The sequence below is a fragment of the Cetorhinus maximus genome, chromosome 13, assembly GCF_964194155.1.
Source record: "Cetorhinus maximus chromosome 13, sCetMax3.hap1.1, whole genome shotgun sequence".
NCBI lineage: Eukaryota > Metazoa > Chordata > Chondrichthyes > Lamniformes > Cetorhinidae > Cetorhinus > Cetorhinus maximus.
This window is the reverse complement of record NC_135891.1, coordinates 22,098,549-22,112,880: the sequence shown is the minus strand read 5'-3', so window position 1 is coordinate 22,112,880 and position 14,332 is coordinate 22,098,549.

Genomic DNA, 14,332 nt, shown 5'->3' with positions numbered 1-14,332 from the left:
TGATTGCTTGTTGCCACGGAGATCTAAGCACCATGCGAGTGCAGTCGATGACACCCTGCACCTGTGGAAAACCAGAGATTTGCGTAAATCCCAGCACTCTTGCTTCCTGGCTTTCCTGACCCTGGTCAAAATGCACAAAGTTCTGTGCCTTTGTGAAGATGGCATCCATGAGCTCCTGGATACACTTGTCCATGGAAGCTTGTGAGATCCCACACAGGTCACCTGTGGAACCCAGGAAGGAGCCACTGGAGGAAAAATTGAGTGCTGTGGTCACTTTCACGGCCAGTGGCAGCAGATGCCCTCCATGTCCCTGTGGTGTCAAATCCTGCAGCAGGTGGCATATGTGTCTGACCAGTTCTCTAGACATGCTCAGTCTTCAGCGATACTGGTTCTCAGTCATCTGCAGGAATGATAAGTGTTGTCTATAGACCCTGGGTCTAGTGAAGCACCTACAAGCGATGGCTCTCTGTAGATCTTCAGCTGCATGTGCAGCAGGCCTGTCGCTCCTTCCTCTTAAGGGAGGTGTTTTGCTGAGCCAGGTGCCTCTGCCACACATTTCTTCTCTGCTCCCTGTAAGCCATGAGGCATACAGCTGAATCACCAGGCTCCATGGTCTTGATGTTCTCCTCCTGCAAGATCAAAGAGAGAGACACGTGGGTTAGCATACATGTCCTAAGAACCTCTCTTGGTTAAGTCTGAAGGCCCATTCACACCTGCAGGAGAGCGCTGGCCACCACTTGGATGGCCAGTGTGTAGTGTGCTTCATGGCTGTCCGAAACCCCACCCACCTCCGCCCCACTCCACTTGACCGATTGGCAGCAGCTTCGGCCACTGGAATGCACACTGTGCTCTCAGCTCAGGCACAGACATTCTGCTAACTCGCACTGCAAGGCTGCACTGTTAGCTTGAACTATAATGGATACTGATCCACACCTTAACAAAGACATTGCAAGGGGCTGTGAGCTCCTCCACCAGTGATTGTGCCATGGCAAGGGGATTGTACAACTCACCCAGTCAGCTAATTGTTCTGTTGCCCCCTAAAACACACATTAGTTTGCAGTCTGTGCCTAACAGGTGAAAAGTTCTGGAGCATTTAGTGGCACTTTCATGCTTTTGCGTTGAGTGGGCAGAAAAGCTTCAGAGGCCCGACTCCAAGCATGTCAATGGAACTGTAGCTGAACAGTCTCAGCTGAGGAAGAATGCTCACTTTTAACAAGTTTTTCCAAATGCGTGGCCGCTTGCCTCACTCAACGCCCCTTCCACCACCACCACCCTCCCACTCCCCAACATGTGCTTGTGTATTTCCTTCAGTCTGTGCTGCCTTGCCCCCCTCTCCCCCAGCCTTGCCTGCACTGGAGCCCATGCCCCAGCATCGCACTGAAAGTCAACCAGGAAAAGGCGACTTGCCTGTGTCTCCCCCAAATTTGGAGCGCCTCTTCCTTGATGTCCTAGAGGCAATGCTCGCAAGCGTTGTGCAAGGCTGTGTTCACTCACCTCCGACTTCCCCTTGAAGTTCAGCTCGCCAGGTGCACATCACTTATGTAGAGTTGTGAAACACATCAGCGTGCAATTAGGCCGATATGCCTAGATGATCCAGCATGGGGGGAATGATTCTGGTGAGCTTATAAGGGCTTATAATGAGATACTAAAGTATTGAAATTAGGTTCCCGATGTGTGGCAGCAGGAAACGTGGCCCGCCATTGACAGGTGGAGTGGACGATCGAAAACTGGTTTGACGATGGTATGAAACCGATTTTTTTCCCTTTTAACAATATTGTTCCTCCCCTGCCTGCCATGACGCTCGCCACCAACGCAACTGGACAATTCCGCCCTAAGATTTTCTTCACAATTGACTTTTCACTAACTGGTCCCAGGTTACTCAGTTTATCCTTCTTTCCTTTTTTTAACAATGGTGTTTCATTGACTGCTTACCAATCCTATGGCACAATTTCCATATTTGTGGAGTCACAGCTATTTCCTCTTGGACTTTTTTTCTGGACTGCATCCCCCCCATGAGGGCCCAGTGGTCTCTGTACCTTGAGTTTTACTATTTCTCTTAGAACCATTTATTTTTCTACTGTTAGTTCTAATGAGGGTTCCATATCTAGCTCAGTGACAACTTTATCATCACTTTCTTTTATTCATTCATGGGATATGGGCTTTGCTGGCTGGGCTAGCATCTATTGCCCATCTCTAGTTGCCCTTGAGAAGGTGGTGATGAGCTGCCTTTTTGAACCACTGCAGTCCATGTGGTGTGGGTACACCCACAGTGCTGTTAGGAAGGGAGTTCCAGGATTCCACCATCTTTTATAAAAACAAATGCAAGGCATTTATTTACTATCACCACCAGGAACAATTTGACAGTCCTCCTCCACAAGTTGACATTCTTTCTGATCAGCCTAGTCTCTTTTACTTCCTATATGCTTACAAAGCTTCTATTGTTTCATTTTATATTATCTGCTAGTTTTTATTTATATTCCTTTCAACCATTCTAATCTTCGAATCTCCCCATTTCATCTTTTCACTACATTTTCCATATTCCTCGTGATTATCTTTAGTATAGTTGCTCCATCTTCACAATACCTCCTTTTAAATTTCAATTTAACTTTAATCTATTTATCCACAGAACTTTATGCTTTAATGCACCCACTTTTTGCCTCAGGAGATTATGATCTACTCCCTGATCTTATATTTGAAGATTTCTTTCTGCTGATCTGTTGACTTGTTTACGAACTTCTCAGTTAATTTGGGCCAGATTCTCTTTCATCTCTGTGCACTTTGAACCTAACTATGTTGTGGTCACTAATTTGCAATTATTTTTCAATTCTCTCATCAGTTATTTCCACTAATTTACCTGAATTAAATCAAGCAACGTTTCTTTCTTTGATGGACAAGAAATATACAGATCTAGAAAATTGGATCTTTCTGAAAAGTGTTCCCATTTCAACCACATGTATTACTTTTATTCCAGTCTTCCTGGACATAATTCAAACCAGGCAGTATTATTTTCTTGGTGTTTTTTTGTATCTCTGAGCTGTCTGCAAAAGTTCATCTCTATTTTATTTCCATTCTTTCTTGCCTGTGATACAAACAGGAATTGTATCATTTTCCTATCCTAATCCTTAAGTCTATCCTTTTGGATTTTGTCTTAAAACAGCCTCCTAGCAATCCTTATGCTCTAGCACTGTGATAGAACTCTTAAATAAGAATCCCACTAAATCCCTATATCCTCCTCTCGTCTCTCCTGTTATACATGTTATAATTGGGAATATTCTTCCCAGTCCTGTCCAAATCTAAACTATTATAGTTACTTAGTCATATTCACTCCAGGTATTAATGCTTCGGGGTCAGGTGGGAACATGGAAATCAAAACACAAGATGATCAGCCATGATCTTATTGAATGGCTGAGCAGGTTCGAGGGGCCGAATGGTCTCCTCCTGTTCCTATTTCTTATGTTCAAGATGCTTTATGCGTTCACATACATAATTGGACTCTTTTTTTAGAACATTGACTCATTCTTTTTCCTGGTTTTCTTATTCACTTTGGTGATATCCCTTGCGCGTGTACAACAATATTTTGATTTCTCCCCACTTTGTAGCTACCTTTCTCCTCTGATAGTATTTTCCGCAATATTTATTTCAGGTAAGCCTTCTGCTTCTATTCTAATAGCTTTATTAACTGGTCTCATTCTTGAGTCTCAAACTTAGACTTTCCCACTCACCTCAACTATCTTTAGCCAAATGAAATCAGTCACATTGAATTAGTAAGAATGTTCTTAACACCTACATCCACACCATACTCATTTTCTATAACAAAAAGCCATTTCATAATTGACTGGTGTATTCTTTAAGCAGAAAACTGAGGTAACATAATGATACCTTTCTTTGACCTCTCATAGAAATAAATGTTAAAATGCATTTAGGTTATCTAAGGTCAATTCTCAGCGTTTGTCTGGATGAATTCCAAAGAGGAGTAAGAAGGTTGGATCCTCCTCAGTTGGTATCCCAAAGGTTAGAATGGCAAACTCTGTGTCACCCTCTCATCTGAAACAGGAAGAGGGCTGGAGGCCCATCAAAGGGGAACTTTTTTTTTGGGTGGGAAAATGTTACAGAGGATGGATTTTCAGTTCAGGAAGGTGCTGAGTTACTTCCACATGAGGCGGTGCAAGGAGCTTGGGTTGTTTCTGATTTCAGCTGAAATGGGGAAGGAGGGTTGTAAAAGTTTTTTGCTCAGTGGGGTGGGGCAGGGGTGATGTGGGGAGATTGTGAATGGTGGAGGCGGTGGGGCCTTGCTATATGCTGACTGAGGGATGTGAAGGTATGGAAGATTTCCACTTAGCTTTGTTTTTTACCTGGCTGTTGGGAAGAAGAAGATACTGATATCTCTGCTCATTAAGGTAGTTAGATTTTGCCAATCTATGTCAGTGGTGTGGGGGAGGAGATGGTGGATTGATCGATGTGCATGAGGGAACATTTCCTGACTCCTGCTGTGAATGGCTCCATGGCACAGTATTATTGGCAACCGCTTTCTTTGTGAAAATCCTGTACCCTTGCAGGGGACACAGATATCCCAGGCTGACGGAGGAGTTTTTTTTTGCTTTATAGGTGGGACTATATTCAATAGTGGAACATTCTCCACTGATTGGGATGGCTATGATTTGTGATCTGCAGTGGAATGAATCCTGTTCATTAGTGGTGAGGCATCATTCTCCTGTGGTTTGCTTACAGGTTTATGGGGACTTAACTAATAGGGAGTTCAGTTGGTGAAGTAGATCTTTCATAGTTTTTTACCCGTTTCTTCATCATGTTCCTCAGTGGTATGGATACTTGATAATTTAGTACATGTGATTTTACCTTTTGCAACTGTTAATATTTTGCCTTGTGTAGCTTGCTTCCTTTTCACTGAGCTTCCTTAAGACTTCACTGTCATTGTGCATAATACTTGCAATTAAGGGATGCTCCCTTCATGACACTAAACGATTCAGGAAAATGCTTTACTTCCATTTTATCAACCCCACATAAGTGAACCACACATCCTGATTGTTTTGCTATTTTGAAACTTTGTTATTTTTTGAAGGCATATCCTGGATATTTGCTTGATCTGGATGCATTGGAATTTGTAGGGGACAAGTAAGGAGTTACCACAATCTATGGTCAGTGGGTTGAGGGGGAGGGATTGTGTCGTGAGGGGATTGTGGATTGATCTATGTGCTGGAGGGAATATTTCCTAACTACTCCTGTGAATAGTTCCATGGGGCAGTATTGTTGGCGAGCCCTTTCTTTGTGAGAATCCTGTACCGTTGCAAGGGAGGCAGTTATCCCAGGCTGAGGGAGAAGGTAATATTATACTCAATGTGGCACTGTATTTACAGCATAACCGAGGGACAGTCCTTTGGAATTTTGAGAGGGTAGTCATATGGGGGCAGGCTTGTGCCTTTGCAGAAGGAAGGAAGGAAAATGGGAAGTGTACTGTCACAGTTGATGAAAGAAGGGTGCATGGCTAGAATGATCACATTTATTAAAAGAAATAGTGGGGTTGGTCCAGGCAATGAGTGTCTGTCATCTCTTCAAGCCTATGGACCATCACAACTGAACCCAGCCCTACTTTTTCTTAATGCTTACACATATATACACTATCCAGCAGGAGTTACTGGACAGCCAGCAGCATTAGCAGCTTTTCCTCTTTCTTAACACAGGCGCTGTGGTCAACATGTCCTGCCTCAGCAGAGGTCAGTTATTAAGCTGGATGCCTTCCTGACTGGAATGATTTAACTTCACAATGGATAAATTCTATTTAAACAACCAATTATCTAATTGTTGGGACACACTTGGGGCAGAATTTTTTCCTGACCAGGCATTAGTGCACCCGACCCGCTCGAGCGTAAAATAGTGCATAATGTGGGGCGAGTGTCCTGATATCAAACGCTCACTCATGATGTTTTGGTCAGCAGGCGCATGCGGGAATCAGAGCCATACCCGCCATCAACTACAAGGCCAGTTAAGGCCATCAAAAAGACATTTAAGCTAGATTTTACGTCACCCATGCGATTTCGCACTTGTTGCACGGGCAAAATGGGTAGCTGACAATTTACTGAACCTCATCCAAGGGCTGGATAAAAAAAAAGGCCAGCAGTATTGCCAGTGAGAGTAGTGAGGAGTTTAAAATAGTTCACTGCTGGTTGCTTATTGGTACATGGCAGCTTTCTCTGTTCAGGGATTCATTCTTAGCATTTCCAGGCTTCATTTCAGGTCTTATTGGTGTGTCCAAGGTGTCCGGAGGTTTCAGACCGTGTGGACCCTTCCAGGTTTCAGACAACCTTCCATTACCTTGGTAATGAGGATTGTGGACTCCACTGGAGGCACCTCTTCTGAGGAGGAAGGGAGGGGCAGAGGGAGATGAGGCCAGGTGTCCCAATGCAGCTTCCAGGGGAGAGACCTGTAGGAGGAGAGGCACTGGTACCAGGGACGCAGAGCCAGCAGAAGTCCAAGGCGGAAGGGGCCACAGAAAGCACCACTATCCTGCTGCCAGGGTTTACAGGCAGCGATGCAGCTACCTCAATATGTCTGAGGTGCAATCCCAAAGGAGGCTCCGCCTCCCAAGGGAGACCGTCACCTCCATCTGTCAGATGATTGGGCATGAGAACAGCTCTTACTGTGTGGGTGAATACCCCATGCCAGCGGCTCTGAAGGTCACACTGGCTTTCAACTTCTATGTTTCTGGCTCTTTCCATGGATCATTGGGGGATCTGTGTGGAGTCTCCCAATCAGATGTCCACAGTTGTGTTAAGCTAGTGACAGAAGCCCTGTTGAGGTAATGGCATTTATTCATTTCTGTACAGACGGGCCAGCCAGGCTGAGCGAGCCAAAGGCTTTGCCACAATTGCTGGGTTCCACTGCGTCCAAGGCGCCATCGGCTGCACACATGTGGCCATCAAGGTGCCAGCAATTCAGCCGTGTGCCTTCGTCAACAGCAAGGGATTCCACTCCATGAACATGCAGATAGTGTGTGACCACAAGATGCATAGTGTGAAACCACAGGATGCATATTGTGTAAGTCTGTGCAAGGTACCCTGGCAGCTCCCATGACACTTATACCTTGAGACACTCCCATGTGCCGAGGCTCTTCAGTGCTCCAGCCCGACTGGATGGATGTTGCTGGGTGACAAGGGCTACTCATTGAACAGGTGGCTTAGGACGCCTCTCCGGCACCCAAGTACAGAGGCAGAGCAGCGTTACAATAGGGGTCATGCCTCCACAAGGGCGGTGGTAGAGCATCATAGATGTTCAATGCCTGGACCATTCAGTGGGAGCACAACAATACCCTCCCCAGACTGAGTACCACTGGTCGTGGTTGCATCCTGCGCTCTCCACAATCTGGATCTGGCAAGGGGGGAGCCACTGGAGGAAGAGGATCTTGATGCAGCTGCACAGGTCACAGAGGATGAGTCCAGTAGTGAGTCAGAAGAGGAGCATGGTGAGGACATGAAGACAGACCTCAATAACCCACAGGGAGGCAGGGACACCAGGGGCGCCTTGATCCAGCGCTCCTTCAGCTAGGCTGCCAAAGATCAGCTCCCACCTCATGCCAGGGCTGCCACCTACATCCCGGATGTCTGAAATGCCCCTGTTATTTACAGCCAAAGTCCACTCAACCGTGTGCAATAAAGTTTTGAGCTATCATGTCCAGCATTACATACTGGCATACCCTGCACCAGAAAGAAGAAAGGTGAAGCATACTCAGGCTATCACAGTCACTGGCATTGCAGACAGCCTGCTGACCCTGCTCTCTTGTTAGCCTTGATGACCTTGGCAGGAGCCTGTGCTGACCCCGCCTGGGAGGGAGTGGCCAGTGCCATGGCTGGCATCACCCCAGTCATCACAGCCTCATCAGATGCCATGGTCACTGGTGGAGGGGCGGAGGAGCTGCTGCCATCATAGAGTGCCCTGAGAGGAGCCCGCAGAGACGACAAGCAGCTCGTGCACCAACATGATGTCGCTCTGGATCTCCCTGCCCACTACATCTGGACGGGCACCTAGCTGGGGTACTGGGTGCCTTATCCATCTCCCACACTGACACTGACCACCTGAGGGCTTGCAAGTCAGACCGAAACCCTAGGAACCCCTGATTCTGTTCCTGGAGTCGCCACTCTCGCAATGGAGGTGGCATTGTGCTTGGCCATGAGGGTCAACACAGTGCTCATGCTCTGCATGGACTCCTCCACAGCGGGACCATAGCACGCAGACCCTCATGGATCTTCGCCAGATCCTCCCGCATATCCAGCTGGACATCCAGCATCTACCGCCTAATGGCTGACTCCAGAGCTCATCACCTGCCTTTAACCCAGCATCGTCCTGGTCCCCAGCAGTCCTCCGACCTGGGCACTCTGGCTCCACCTGCATCACAAACAAGTGTGAAGTGCCCTCACCAAAGTGCACTGACATTCTGTCCACTGATCTAATGCCCACCGAGATGCTGGTATCTGCATTGGTGCCTGGTTCAGAGAGCGGGTAGCGGGTGTGATGCAGGTGCAGATGAAGCCCAGTGGTGTCTCAGTGTCAGGGGTGGCACTTTGAGGTCCAGAGAGTGAGTGCGTGCTGGTGAACCTAAGGGTGAATAAGGACAGTCATTTGTTAAAGTCAGCACACTGTCACAGCACATGCCAGGCACCCTGGTGGAACAATGGAGATCTGCATCATGGTGCCATCATCTCTCAATGATCAATGGGGACTCCAGGTTTGAGGCTCACATCAAAAAGAGACTACACAAGAACAGTTGCACAATCTGAAACTCTCACCTCTGTGCACAGCACTCTTACCTTACTCTGGCCTCTCCGAGGCTGGTTGGATGTGGATCTCTAGCTGTAGGGTGTCCTGCTTGAATCTGGTGAGCAGCAGCAGACCTCCGCCTGTACGTGACCTCTGATTGGATATGGCTTCGTCTTCTCCTGAAAGGACAGAGGAGCATTGATTAGTCCACACTACGTGCAGCACCATTGCAGGAAATGGCCACGCCTCAACACTTCTGCACACTGACCCATGCCAACACTACTCACCCTTCATGATTGCAGCAGGTCATTGAACCTTTTCCAGTGCTGCATCCGTGTGAGACATGCCACGTCATCACTGCCAACCAGCGCTGCAACCTCCTCCCATGCCGTCTTTGTGAGGTGTGGTGTCCTCTTCCTCCCATCTCTGGGGACAAGGGTGTCACTCCTGGCAGCCACCTCCTCCAGGAGGACTGCGAGGCACTCGCCCGAAAAGCGGGGTACTGAATGCCCACCCGACCTGCCATGTCCAGCTGCACTCAACTCCAGCGCAGAAGAGACATTCTTCTGTGGCAGCCTCCCGGGGGCTGCCTGTGCGGTTTTCAAACTGGCCACCAGGTCACCATTGGACCCGGCAGCCGACAGGCGACAGGCCCCCACCCCCGCCTGACCATTGGGGAGCCACGTTTCACAATGGTCCGGCCTTTATTGGCCTGCCAGTGTGAAATCACGCTCGTGGGCTGAGTGCAGGTAGTGGGCCGTTGCCTGGCCAACCCTGGGCCCCTCGATCGTACCTGGCTGCCGATCTGAAAACTCTGTCCTTGATCTATGCTAGTCTAGTGACAATAGATACACCCATACTCTTGAAGAGTTCAGTAATAAATATTCATCGAATCCCAGTTATTCTGCTGCATTTTTGGTGGCAATTTTTTTTCCTATTCAGTCATCCAATCCCAGGCATCTCAACGATGGGATTGAAGTCTGGTTTTCTTGGAATATGGCAACACTGATTGCACAGCCTTAGTTTCCATTAGTTGACATTCAGTCAACCACATAGTATGGGACCAGACTCGCATGTAGGCCAGATAGGGAAGGCATAGCAGGTTCCTTTCCTGAAAAATACAAATGAACCAGTTAGCTTTTTATGACCACCTACCATCTTTTAGTTATCTTTTGGTGTTCATCCATTAATGACCAGATTTATTGAATTCAATTTCACAACCAGTCACAGTGAGATCTGACCTCTCAACGACTGTGCTGCTAGTCCACTGCCATAACCAGCAGGGTACCATGTGCTAGTAGTAATCTGATCCCTGACAGTCTATCCCATTGGTGAAATACATTCATGGCCAGTAATTTGTGGCAGCTTCTGGGCATACCTTAATTTTGAGCAGACATTAAAGCTGAATTTAGTTTCATAAAACTCTCAATTTTGTACCTCCAACTGCAAGGCTGAAGGCTAAACCTAAAATTCATATTTATCACAAGTAAACATATTTATTTTTGGAATTGTGTGCACCTGCCTATAAATTTTATTTAATCTGTCCTGAGGGCGCTTAATCATACTGAGATATAGTTTGACAGATGCAGTATATTATTCAAATGGTCAATCCTTGTGTACAGTCAGAAAATCTAGCCTTGGGTGTCAGCGGGCTCATCACTGCTGAGTTAATCTTGTCTTTACCTGATGTCAACACAACTGAGGTCCTTGGAAAATGATCAGAAGCCACAGCCCTCAGTGATTTTAATGACCCTGTACCTAGTCCAAGTGCATTGAGACCTGTTCTATAAGGCAAAGGCAGTTCCACCACCATCACTGCACCCCCCACCCCTGTACCAGGAAAACTTGATACAGTCCAAGAACCAAACGTGTAAGCTTCTGACGTGCGTGGCAGCATTGCCTCAATTAATCTGCTGGTGAACAGATAGGATGCTACCCATGTGTTTATTTAATCCCACTTATGACTCCTGTTCAAATGACTTCTGTATATTTCTATTTATGAAATATGTTCAAATTAATTAATTGCATCAAGTTAATTACTTGAATTTTTTTGAAGTTGTTGAAATCCATTATCAAATTGAACAGGAAAAAGATATTAATCTTTCAGTTAAATATTAACAAAACCAATATGGAATACCTGAAATCAATGCATTACAACCATATTGGAAAGAATTGGGATATTGCTGAAAAAGAGAGACATGTTGCCGAAGCTTTTCATCTTGCACTCATCAGGCTTGTGGCCACCTTTCAAAAATGCACAAGGACAAATGCAAGAATGACAAATTTTAAATGATCACAGCAGTTTCTCCTGCAGAGAAAAGGGTGCTGATGGGTTGGCAAGTCAACTCTGATTGGCCGAGGTGCTGCCCTGGAGAAGACAACAGGAAACTATAGGCTCATCAAGCTCCTGGGTAATTCAAAAAAGTTGCAAAGCTTTCACATATTCCTTTGTTCCCATGTTATTTCTTTATGGTAACACTTTGGCCAATCAGCACCCTTTCCTGCTGTAGTTTAAATTGCTGTGACCATTTGAAATTTGGCATTCTTACATTTGTCCTGATGAGTGCAAGATGAAAAGCTTTGGCAACATATCTCTCTTTTCAGCAAATATTCAAGTTCTGTACTACAAAGTGAAAGAATTACAAATTGGTAAGCAATGTGCCAGCCTTTAATGATGCCTCAACGTACAATTTGGAGATGCTGTGCACTTTGCACACCTATTTTGAAAATAACTGCATTGGAAAATCCATTAAAGTAGTCACCATGATGAGTGAATCCAACTGGTCATTTAAGGCAGATCCCTGATGGTTGTATCTGGTAAATACTGAACTTTTATTCTCCATTCACTGCAATAGCAGTGGAAAAGCCAATTTGCAGATTTCACTGTTTTTAGGAATTTCATACAGTTATGTAACGTGATGCCAAACTGACTCAAAACACTTGGCACAGTAAATTATTTTGGTTCCATAACCCTTAATACCTTTGCCTAACCAAAACTTTATCAACTCAATTCAGCAACATTCAATTAGCTTCGCCTCAGTAGTTTTTTTGCAGGGGGATAGCTGATAGCTCTAGATTTCCATTTCCTTTTTTGCAAAGAAGGTCTTCCTGATGTCACTCCTGAGCAACCTAGTTCTAATTTTAAGGCTATGCCTCATTGTTCCACACCTGAGGAAATAGTTTTGCTCCATCTACCCCATTAACTCCTTTATTCATCTGAAATGCTTTAATTTGATCATCCATTAATCTTTGGTATGCAAGGGAAGACAAGCCTACCCTATGAAATTCTTCTGGCATATTAAACATTGTATTATAATTAACACTGTTCTGATCCCCTCTTTTGCGTAGAATTAAATTTAGACAACATTGCCAAAGGCCGTCCAACACTTGTGGAAAAGTAGGCATCCTTTCTCACCTCTGCTAAAGTGGAACACATCAAGGGCTGGGTTTTTCAGGGCACTGTGGGCCCTGCCTCAAAGGTTGGTGGCGAGCCCACCCATGATACAAATGGCTGTCCTGCTGCAATTGAATGCTAGGAGCAGTGTTAATTGATAAGGCGAGACTCCCCACCCTCCCCCCGCCATTTCGGGACAAAGTCCTCTCTTAGAGAGCTGCTAGCCAATTGGTTGGCTGGCAGCTCTGTAGTCCCAGCAGCACCAGGAGGAAGCAGTGGCCACTGCTGTGATTACAGGCAGCCCTGACAAAAAGAACTCAGGTAAGTCAGGGGTACAATCGGGGCCAGGCTGGCAGGCCAGGAGAGAGGGGTGGTAGGTGGCTGGGTTTGAGAAGCTAGAGGTTTAGAAGGATAAAGGGAGAAGTATGACCTTGTGGGTGTTGCCCCTGATGGGCCCAGGGGACCCTACACCTATTAATTGGCCACTTGAGTGCCTCAGTGGGCCCAGGGGTGGATGCGTCACCCATGCCTGCACTGACCCTCAAAATTCCAGACAAGTTGGGGGCGAATGAGTAGGTGCAGGTAGACCACTCGCTGGATTTTAAAAGCTCTTCCACCTTCAAACCTGCTGGAGGGAGAGCATAAAATCAAGCCCCAAGTGACTTTTTCCCCCACAGGTTATAGTAGAACATATGAAATCACAAAGACATTTTGACTTTATACAAATTTTCTGCAACTTCTTTAGAACCAGGTTTATCTAAATGACACAACCTAATTAGCCTAAATTCATACATTTGTTGAATTGACATTGATTTGGGTCACTTGGGAAATAATTGTACCAAAAGAGATTGAGAAAACTTAAAATCATAGAACCATAAAAATCTACAGTACGGAAGGAGACTATTTGGCCCATCATGTCCAAGCCAGCCTAATCCCACTTTTAAGTTTTTGCTCCGTAGCCTTGAACATTATGGTACTTCATGTGCATACTCAAAATCACAGAATAATTAGGCATCTGACAAGGTCCCACGTGGCAGACTGCTTAAAAAATAGAAGCCCCTGGGATCCAGGGGAATATAGCAAGCCGGATTCAAAATTGGCTCAGTGGCAGGAAACAAAGGGCAAGTGTTGATGGGTGTTTTTGTAACCAGAAGGCTCTTTCCAGTGGAGTCCTGCAGGACTCAGTGCTAGGGCCCCTGCTTTTCTATTTTTTTGTTCATTCATGGGAAGTGGTTGTTGCTGGCTAGGCCAGCATTTATTTATTTATTATTCATTTACGGGATGTGGGCGTCGCTGGCTAGGCAAGCATGTATTGTCCATCTCTAATTGTCCACGAGAAGGTGGAGGTGTGCTTTTTTGTGGTATATATTAATGATTTGTGCGTAAATGTAATGGAATGATCAAAGTTTGCAGACAACACAAAAATTGACCATGTGGTTGATAGTAAGGAGGATAGCTATAGACTGCAGGAAGGTATCAATGGGCTCGTCAGGTGGGCTGAAAATTGGCAAATGGAATTCAACCCAGAGAAGTGTGAGGTGATGCATTTGGGGAGGTCAAACAAGGTTAAGGAATACACAATAAAATGGGAGGATACTGAGAGGTGTAGAGAAAGCAAGGGACCTTAGACTGAATGTCCACAAATCCCTTGGGAAAGAGCAGTCGGAGAGGTAGACGTGTGGGAGATACACGGAGTGGGGAGAGAATAAATATAACCCCGGGAGCACGGCCTACATCACTCACCTTGGGTAAGCACAATCGGACAGGCGGACCTGACAGCTGCTCAGAACCAGCCGACGCGGAGTTCTAGAGGAGAGAGTGAAAAAAAAACTAATTGTGACACCACAGGAAAGAAGCAATTTAATTGATTGGAGAAGAAGCTAGCTGTTTGATAAGTATCTAGTAAGTGTTTAAGGTTTATTCTATTCATAAGGTTTTGAATTAAGTAGGAACTGTACTTTTTGGTAAGGCTTATTAAGTAGCGCCAACTAAAATAATTTTCTACTTCGATAAAACAGCAAGGGTTCAGGGGATAAAACAGCAAGAGTTCGGCCAAGTGGAGAGACAGTTGAGAATTTAAAACAATTCGAGTACAGGAACGTACCTTTCTGAACAAGCACCGGGAAAGTAAGAATTTATAGGCACAGGAGAGGGAGCTGATTTGTGAGCAAG